Raw genomic sequence first — 10,188 nt, 5'->3', positions numbered from 1 at the left:
TCCTTTCAAATCCAGGAACGTCAGGATCCTGGGTTCGCGCCCCGATCCAGGCAAGTCTATTATCGAGAAAAAATTCCCCTTCGGTTAAGCATATATGAAAATATATTAATTCCGAGGTAGAGCGAATTAGATATTAAAGGACATTGTAGCTCGATATATGTATATGAATCACGGAAAAGTGATATGACATATATATATATATATATATATATATATATATATATATATATATATATATATATATATACATATATATATATATATATATATATATATATATATATATATATACATATATATATATATATATATATATATATATATATATATATATATAATTATATATATACGTATATATATAAATACACACACACACACATATATATATATATATATATATATATATATATATATATATACAAATATATATATATATATATATATATATATATATATTAAAAGAAATACGAAGCACCAAATAGTTAACTGTCGTGTGGTGGGAGAGAAAGAGATAATGAGGCAAATCCGGTTGCAAACTTTTCTGCTGAGGACTACATGCATTAAAATAAAGACAAATATCGTTGCTTATATTTATCAATTGCGTCAAATTTAAACGGCTCAAGGCACAAATTTAAACACTACCAATGTTTGACTCGATAAAATAAGATGGAAGGACATTGTTCTCAGCTGTGTCGTTTTTCTGAACTGGCCTCACTCCACCTAATAAGGTGATAAGAATCTCTCATACGTAAGAATAATGTGGTTAATCTTTGGGCAGTTCTGACAAAATATTGATGCTGCTTGATTCGGGTTGCTAGCGATTTCCAGGTTGTCCGTAACATTTTTTTATTACATTTTATTTTTTTCCGGAATTTCTTCATATATGCTGCCAAAAATATATTTGGAAAATTTCTTTTTTTCAAGTCCTTAACATTTAATTGATTAAAAACATTTATGTTTAAAGAAATACTAAGCAATTCTGATAACCTTTCATCATATTTCAACTTTAGGACAATGTTTCTATTCAGAAAGGGCCTATTGTCCATTACATAGAACGCTTTCCTAGCCCCTTTTCATGTTATATCTACCAAGGTTCTAGGTTGTCTAAGTTTCAAGTCACTATCATGAGTCTCCAAATGAGCAGAATCTTTAAAAAGAAAGAAAAAAACACGTACACCAGAAAAGCAGATACTTCAACATTTCGGTGACTTTTAGGACAAAAATGGAGAAATAAGCCAATGATTAAATATCACTCATCGCAGAAAGCCTCTTAAAATGGAGAAACAACTCAAATATTTTTATGAATAAAAACTCTACAGAGAGCTTTAGAGAATCTGTACAATCGCACAGATTTTCGAAAGGTCTATGTAGAATGTTTTATTAAATGTATTTGTACAGTGACATAAATGTAGAATTGTTTCTCTTAATGCACCAGTGTTAGTAACTTTTCGGAGGATTGAGTAGGTAAAATTTTCTTTCATATCAGTAGACAGCATATCAAGTAAATTCAAAACATAATTTCCTCTACGGTGAGAGAAGTGACTAAGTTATTCCACTTAAGTGGAAGTTCATGATGTTCTTAAACAGGTCAAATGCTAGAAACATCATCAACAAAGTCAAATCATATAACATTTTTTGCCAAAATTCTTGATAATTTTTTTTTTCCATTATTATATTATTTATACACTTTGATTTAGCTTGATTTTATGTCTGTTTGTCTGGGTCAAATCTTGTAACCTGTTCCCTTCTTCCGAATGAATTGACATTTTTTATGGTTACTCAATCTCGGTGACAATACATCCTTTACTGAAATAGGTCAGTAGTGACCTTTAGGTTCCTGGTTACGCCTATCTTAAGAGCCCTACGAATTTGTTCCCCAGATTTCCTGGAAAAGGAATTTGAACAAATTCGTAAGCAGCTTTTGTCTTTAAGGTATCCTGGCCACATAATTGAGAAAGCAATTCATAAAGTAAACGTAATTTTCTGCCGACCCCCTCAAGACAAGACCAGAGAGGCACCCAACAATAAAACAAAAATTCCACACCTGGACAGGATTAAGATGGTGACCCAACTCTCGCAAAATCTAAATCTTTTGCCTTCACCTACCCAAATACCTTATCCAAACCCTTGATTAACGTCCAAGAAAAGATAAGCCCCAAGGACACAGGAGTATACAAAATCCCATGCCTGCCTGTGACCAATCTTACATCGGTTTTACAGGAAAATCACTTCCCCAAAGGTTAATACAACATAAACGGTCAGTTGAGTATGGCCAACAGAGCTCAGCTATTCTTAACCATATAAATAACCATAACCACAGAACAAAGGAATTTGTCACATATAATTTATAGCCGCAAATGTCGAAACAAAAGCCAGATGATAGAGTTGGCCTTTATTAAACAAAGACAGCCAATGAACATCTCAAAGGGCACTTGTGATTCAGATATCATCGATAAAATCTTCCTTTAACCAACGCTTCAGAGGATTATAGAGGAATTATCAGCAGGGGTGACCTAAAACGGCTTACCAGTGGATGGATCTCTTGGTATAAATACTGCCTTTTCTGTAACTTTTCTCATGAATTACCTGCTTGAAGAGAGAGACAGCAGTCTCTGAAATATAGTACTTACTTTCTATATTTTAGCGTTTTTGAGGGCTCCTTGTATTATATGGAATTCTGTTGCAACAGAACACTGCTACCAGTCATATATATATATATATATATATATATATATATATATATATATATATATATATATATATATATATATATAATATATAGCTATTTGGTGTGAAGGGAAGGACAATTCTTCATTCCTTTCAAAGTACTTTATTTAGCTGCGACGTTTCAAGACGTTTAGTCCCATTTTCAAAGCTATATAATAAAAGAAACAGACATTAAAAAACAGACTCGGAATAAAATAAAAGAATAAAAAGCTTTTTACAAACAACATAAAATCATCAGTACAATGAAAAGGAAGAGAGTTTACCAAATGGTGCTGAGGGCACAGATCGATTGACAGTTCGGGCCAGGATCAGCTTCGACTTAAACTCACGAGAGGTATAGAGGTGTTGAGGTGGTCTGATTATTTAAAGTTGAGGGACAAGCTGTTTAATAAAAAGCTATTCCAAAATCGCCAGTTGTTGGTCGTTAGGAGTTCGGCCTATGATTTTAAAATCCTTGTAACTGACATCGAATTTACATATTTTTGCAGGTTCACGTATGCAAGAGAATTCTGGATTTGATAATTTAACACCAGTTCGATAACTCACACCTCGATGAGAATCCAATCTCACTCTTAACAACCTGCGGGTGGATCCGCCCCCCATCGTTGGATAATTTGCCATGTCTGCCCTTCGCTTCGTTTTCGCTCTCCTTTTCCTGCTTCGAGTGAGACTTCGAGGCTACAATAGCTTCCTCGCATTGATTCGAGGGCGATATGGTACTGAGCTCCTTACCACCTGCAGAAAACTCGAAAAAACCACGAGACGACTTCGGAAAGCTGAACTTGACCTGGGATTTTTACAATACTGTCGCCTCAATGATATCATCCCGAATTTTGTTAAGTTCAAAGTATATAAATCTTCTTTGTATCAACCCCCATTTTACCATGAAGCCACTAGAAAATTGTTAGATATGGAGATCAACTTTAAGAATAAAAATGTTGTTAAACTAACTGAACTAGCCAACAGCCTTTTTTCGAACACTGTTGATAATCTGTCTATTATTGATCGGGTTGTTTTTAAATTCTTGTTCAATAAATGTATAGCTGACTATGTATCAATCGTCCGACGAACTCACGAGAAGAAACTGAGAAATCTAGGTATTTGTATCCCTATTTTCCAAAACAACAATAGAACTGTATTTAATCTGTCAAATTACAAAACTATCAAAAAGAGAGGAATTCCTACTCTCACTGGGTTTGGACTTCGGCCTTCCTTGTTTTAAACTTTATAATCAATTTTTTGGCTCCTTAGAATCATTATTTTCCAGACTGCTGAATCTCCGCCTCGATACTGATGTGCCTAAATTTCGCACTCAAATACAAGGGTTAGCACAGAAAACTTATAATAACTTAACTGCCAGATGGACGCCATTCTTCACTAAAAATGACCTAAATATTCTCAAAGAACTGGGTAAACATGAGCAACTGACAATAACTAAACCAGATAAGGGAAAAGGTACCGTAATTCTAAATAAACACGAATATATACAGAAAATGGAAAATATCTTAGAAGACGAAACAAAATTTAAAAAGACCGGAGACCCTCAATATTCTGCTATCTTTAGAGTTGAGGATCGCATAAATCAATTTTTGAAATATTTGAAAGACCGAAACATCATTAGTGAAAATACCTATGATTCGTTGTATAGTACTGGTGCTTCATGTGGAGTGATGTATGGGCTACCAAAAATTCACAAAGAAGGTGTACCAATGAGACCCATCCTCACATCCTATGACGCCTAATTACAAGCTTGCTAAATTCCTTGTCCCACTTTTAGCACCTTTAACCACGAACACCTATAGTTGCAAAAACTCGTATGATTTTAAGGAAAGAATTTTACCTCAGGATTCAGATTTATTTCTGGCTAGTATGGATGTTGAATCACTCTTTACTAACGTACCTGTTGAAGAAACAATTAAGATTATTCTGAGCCGGATTTTTACCAACCCAGATACCATTTTTAATCATTTTAACATCACGGATTTTAAAAAACTGTTAGAGCTTGCTGTGCAGGACACAGCTTTCATTTTTAATGGTAAAGCGTACATACAGGTCGATGGTATGGCGATGGGATCCCCTTTGGTCCTACCTTCGCCAACAAATTTTCATGTGCTCCCTGGAGGAGCGCCTACTGGATGAATGCCCATGTCTTACCATCCCCTTTTCTATAGTAGATATGTCGATGACACCTTTTTACTGTTTAGGAATAAAGATCAAGCTGATATGTTTCTCAAATATGCCAATAATAAGCACACTAATATTAAGTTTACGATTGAGTATGAAAAGCAAAACAAACTTCCTTTCCTAGATGTAATGGTTTTTTCTAAAAATCGTAGTATTAAAATACTACGATTTTTAGAAAAAAACTTTCACTGGCCTGGGTTCTAATTTTTATAGTCATTGTTTTTATAATTTTAAACTAAATTCCTTATCAGCCCTCTTCCACAGGGCTTTTAGCATAACATCTGACTGGCACAATTTCCATAATGAAATACTTTACCTCATCAGTACTTTATTGACAACTGCTTTCCATCCAGATTGTTTAACAAACATCTTTACAAATTTCTGAAATACCCACAGTACCTAAATTACTACTATATGCAAGCATCCCTCTCATTCATGATAAAAATTTCTATAGAGAATTACGGCAGATAATAGATAGTTTTTTTTACCAGCAATTGACCCTTAGCTAATACCTTGTAATCCAGTGTCCATAAGATCATTTTTCAAATACAAAGAGACCCTTCACCCTCTGATGACCTCGGGAGTCATTTACCTATTTAATTGCCCCAGATGTGACCTGGGGAAATATGTCGGATCCACCCGCAGGTTGTTAAAAGTGAGACTGGATTCTCATCGAGGCGTGAGTTATCGAACTGGTGTTAAATTATCAAATCCAGAATTCTCTTGCATACGTGAACATGCAAAAATATGTAAATTCTATGTCAGTTACAAGGATTTTAAAATCATAGGCCGAACTCCTAACGACCAACAAATGGCAATTTTGGAATCGCTTTTTATTAAACAGCTTGTCCCTCAACTGAATACTCAGACTACCTCAACACCTCTACGTATACCTCTCGTGAGTATAAGTCGAAGCTGATCCTGGCCCGAACTGTCACTCGGTCTGTGCCCTCAGCACCATTTGGTAAAGTCTCTTCCTTTTTATTGTACTGATGATTTTATGTTGTATGTACAAAACTTTTTATTCTTTTATTTTATTCCGAGTCTGTTTCTTTTATTATATAGCTTTGAAAATGGGACTAAACGTCTTGAGACGTTGCAGCTAAATAAAGTACTTTGAAAGGAATGAAGAATTGTCCTTCCCCTTCACACCAAATTGCTGTTTACTGGATTGATGGAGCCCACCCTCAACTTCGCTGTATATATATATATATATATATATATATATATATATATATATATATATATATATATATATATATATATTATATATTATATATTGTATATGTATATGTTATGTGTTATATGTATATATGTATATGTATATATATGTATATATGTATTATATCCTAAACTTCCAACTCAAGAGCCTGCTTCCTGTGTCCTATGTTATAGTTAAGAGCTCTTGTCTAGGCCACATAATGAAGGACTACATGCTATCATACAGTGAATATGCCCTTTGCAACTTCACTCGGTTACATTTCACCGTACGTCCCAGTGGGCTAATGTTAAAATCATATATATATATATATATATTATACGTGCGCGTGTGTGTGTGTGTGTGTGTATGTGTGTGTGGTGTGTAAGGATAATTAATTTTGTGTATATGTATTTACTGCACTGCACAGTTAAGACGTGAACAATACGAAGTAAATGCTCTTTTTTATTATTTCTGGTAAGAATATTTCTACTGAGTTATCAAAAATATACAAACTTAAGGGCTGTGATTTCAGAAATGTCAGGAAGACTCGATTCAATTTCCTTTTCTTTGATTCAGTCAGTTGATTTATTTATACTTTATAGATTGTACGAATGACAACTATTTTTTTAATTTTCCCCAGGTCAAGTTTCAACTTTATTATGCAAACCAAAGCTTCCTATATTTCTTCGCATAATCTTTTCGTAGTGGATCCTAATATAACATAAAATTCAAAGGTAAATAGTTCCTTTATGGGAAAATACATCAATCTTTTTTTCTGAAAAGAATTATATCATAAAATTCTGATTTATTCGTGTTGCCATCACTTCTACTCACCTTTCAATTTTCGATGACTAGAATATCCATCAAATACAAATATAACTTGCGGAATTTTATCTATCTGAAACGCAGCCTCGAAAAAAGTCAAATTTTCCCCAAAAGCCGAACTCAAGCGTTCACGTTCATGAATTGGATCTTCAGAAGAAGGAGGAGCCAAAGGGGAAAAGTAAGCAGAAATGAAAACAAAGTGCGTCGTGTCTGCTGAAGCGAACGCAGCATCCTTGTGCGGTCCAGTCACGTTCGTTGTGTATCGCCAAGTAGGCAGAACAAATATGCTGTTAACCTTGATCAACACGACCTCGTTTCCTCCTCCAATATGGACGACCTACACTACATACCAAAGGCTTAAGTCTCTTCAGAGGCACCGTTTTTCTGTGCTTGATGCCATTTTATATATAATTTTTGATTCTGTTATCTTTTAGTTTATGTTGTTCCTGCCAAAAATCTTTTCAGCTTTTGTCCTATGGTAACATCTTATTCGTTTAGTAGTTGATATAATGTAATTTCATATCAATATATTTCACTGTGCTCAAATGAAGAGCAAGCAGAAAATACTGACAGGTAGTATTTTCATTGAGTTTTTCAGCGACAAATTTCATGGTTTTGTTAAAAAAAAAAAAATTTGTAACCGTACTCGGGTGTATGGAGCAATTACTATAGTAGATTCACATCACCCGTGCATTTGACGTCTAGGCCCTTCCCCTACGACGCTCCTGATTGGCTGTTGATAAGCCAATGACAGGGCAGGAAACTTTCAGTCTCTCTCGAGAGTTCACATGGGCAGGATGTATGTTCCACCTCTCCTGAGGGATACTTTTGAAAGACGTCTCCCTCAGGAGAGACGGAACATACATCTTGCCTATGTGAACTCTCGAGAGAGACTGAGAGTTTCCTGCCCTGTGATTGGCTTTTCAACAGCTAATCAAGATCGTTGTAAGGGACTGGCCTAGACATCAAATGCATTGTTGATGTGAATCTACTATAGTTCATATGTCACAGGAATTCATAGTGAGAATAATAGAGGAAAGTGTCTTGGAGAGCCTGTCTCTGCATCTGGCTGATTTTGGAAACGAACAAGTGAATTTAGATATTTCTTGGTTGCAAAAGTAAGTTGTAGAGAAAGTGATGGAATAGTTTCGAGGTCTGAAATGGGTGGGGTAAAGTTTTAGGAAAGTTTATTCAGGAAAAGTTTGTGAACAGGAAATCTGTATTTTGAAAAGAATGTGAATCTTAGATAAAATTAAGAGAGAGTAAAGAATGAGGGAACCTCTTGTATGATTATGAGTTAGTACCTTGCAGATTTAAGAATAAGTTGATGGATGTGATTTGAAATAGAGGAGTTGCAAGGTATATCTGATGATTATCTTGCTGAAATGAAAGTGAAAACAGAAGGGAGTTTTAAGTGAAGAGGGGAGTAAATGTAAACTAATTAAGATGAACTCTAATGCCGAAAAATAGAAAATAGGTCTAGGAAATGCTTTAGCAGAAAGGAGTTTCAGTCAAGACATAAATAGGAAATTTTAAAAGTTTGCTGTGTGTTGGTGACAGTGCCACTGAATAGTTCACTATAGTCCATGAGGTATATCTAGATGATGGGAAGGATCAAGAGTAATGACAGTGGCTGATAATTGTCCTACTGAGTAAGGGAAAATGTGTTAAACACTATAAGAATGTTAGTGGCATGGAATTATGTAGTGTATAGCGGAAATGTACATCAAATAGTTTGTTTGTATGATGGAGAGCAGCATTGGTTTAGATCAAATGAGAGGACAATAGGACGAGTTGAAGTTTGATGAGAACAAAATTTGCTATATTCTACTGTTACAGACATTCTTTTAAAATAAAGTGCCGAAGACAGATAACTTTTGAGCGCCGCAAACCACAATCCATTCCCTTTCCAGAAGTAAACGAATAAATACTATTCATGCTAACTTTTGCCCAGAGGTGTAAAGTTGCTTTCCATCCTACGATACTCATTCTGGAGTCGCTGTAAAACTGAAAAAGTAAAATGAAGAAACTGAAATGTTAAAAGAACCAACGAAATTTCATCATCATTGCTGTAAAGGCAGTTTGAAACAAAGGGCCTCCGTCAATTTCTGCCGCTGAAGCCCTCCCTGTGCTTTATCCTACACAAATCTTCAATCGTCTGAAGAATCTTAATTCATCATTCCCATTCGAGTCCATCTTGGTTATCCAACTCTCCTGCATCCCGTAGAGGTAGTGAGAATTACAAGTCCATTCCATCTCCATCTCCCCTTCATCATCATCATCATCTCGTATATAAATGGAGCTTGCATGATTACCATTTATCTTGCCATCGGACTCCCAGTCTTCTGAAAGCTTTGTCTGTATAGTTATACAGATACTGCAAAACTTATGTATACGCATACTTTCTTATGCAATTTCAACCTATTTAATTTTAAAATTTTAAGCCTGTCATCGTCTTGTTTACCTTCTTTGCTTCTCAGCAAATTGCAATTCAGTGGAACCTATATTGATTATTTTTGTTTCTAGGTATATTGGAATATTCACCTTAACAATCTTTTCACCATCTAGCCTTATTTCATCCCTTGTGTATAATGTGTCCTCATTATTGCCGTTTTTCTTGGATCTATCAGAAGTCCCGTCTTTCTAGATACATGATGCATTTAATTCAGCAAGCTTTGTAATTTTGTGGTGAAGTTTTGCTAAGTCAGTTATATTTTCGTTGCAATGCCTATCAAAAACTTTTCCTTTTTCTGCCCCTTTATTCCAATATGAAAATCCTTGAGAAGGGCAGACAGCAAACGCGGAATGACACTCCCTTGTAGCGCCCTACAATTTATTGCAAATTCACTTGACAAGATGCCATCAACAGCAATTGCAACTGTTTTGTTCATAAACTATTGCAATTGACTTTAAATATTTAATGGGTCACCATAGAGACCCGTGTTCCAATGGTGGTTTTCAAGAGTTTGGAATGCGTGCGTCTTGCCTCTCTCAAATGATAGCCGATTCACTGTTTTTCATTTACTGAAATCATCAACAATCTCTCCATCTCCTCAATGGTCTGTGACCTTTGGTAGGTAATAGATTTCATGCTTTTATCCACATCAGCTACTTTGATGTTTTATCATAGTAGGAATAGTTTGCTTGGCCACCCAATATTCCTTCACTGGGTTAGCCTCATGGATACCACTTGTTTTTCTGCCCTTTTCTTCTGAATCTCTATAGCATCTTTAGCCTTCTTAGGAGACAAG

The sequence above is a fragment of the Macrobrachium nipponense genome, chromosome 9 (genome assembly GCF_015104395.2).
Source record: "Macrobrachium nipponense isolate FS-2020 chromosome 9, ASM1510439v2, whole genome shotgun sequence".
Classification (NCBI taxonomy): domain Eukaryota; kingdom Metazoa; phylum Arthropoda; class Malacostraca; order Decapoda; family Palaemonidae; genus Macrobrachium; species Macrobrachium nipponense.
This window is presented reverse-complemented; position numbering follows the sequence as displayed.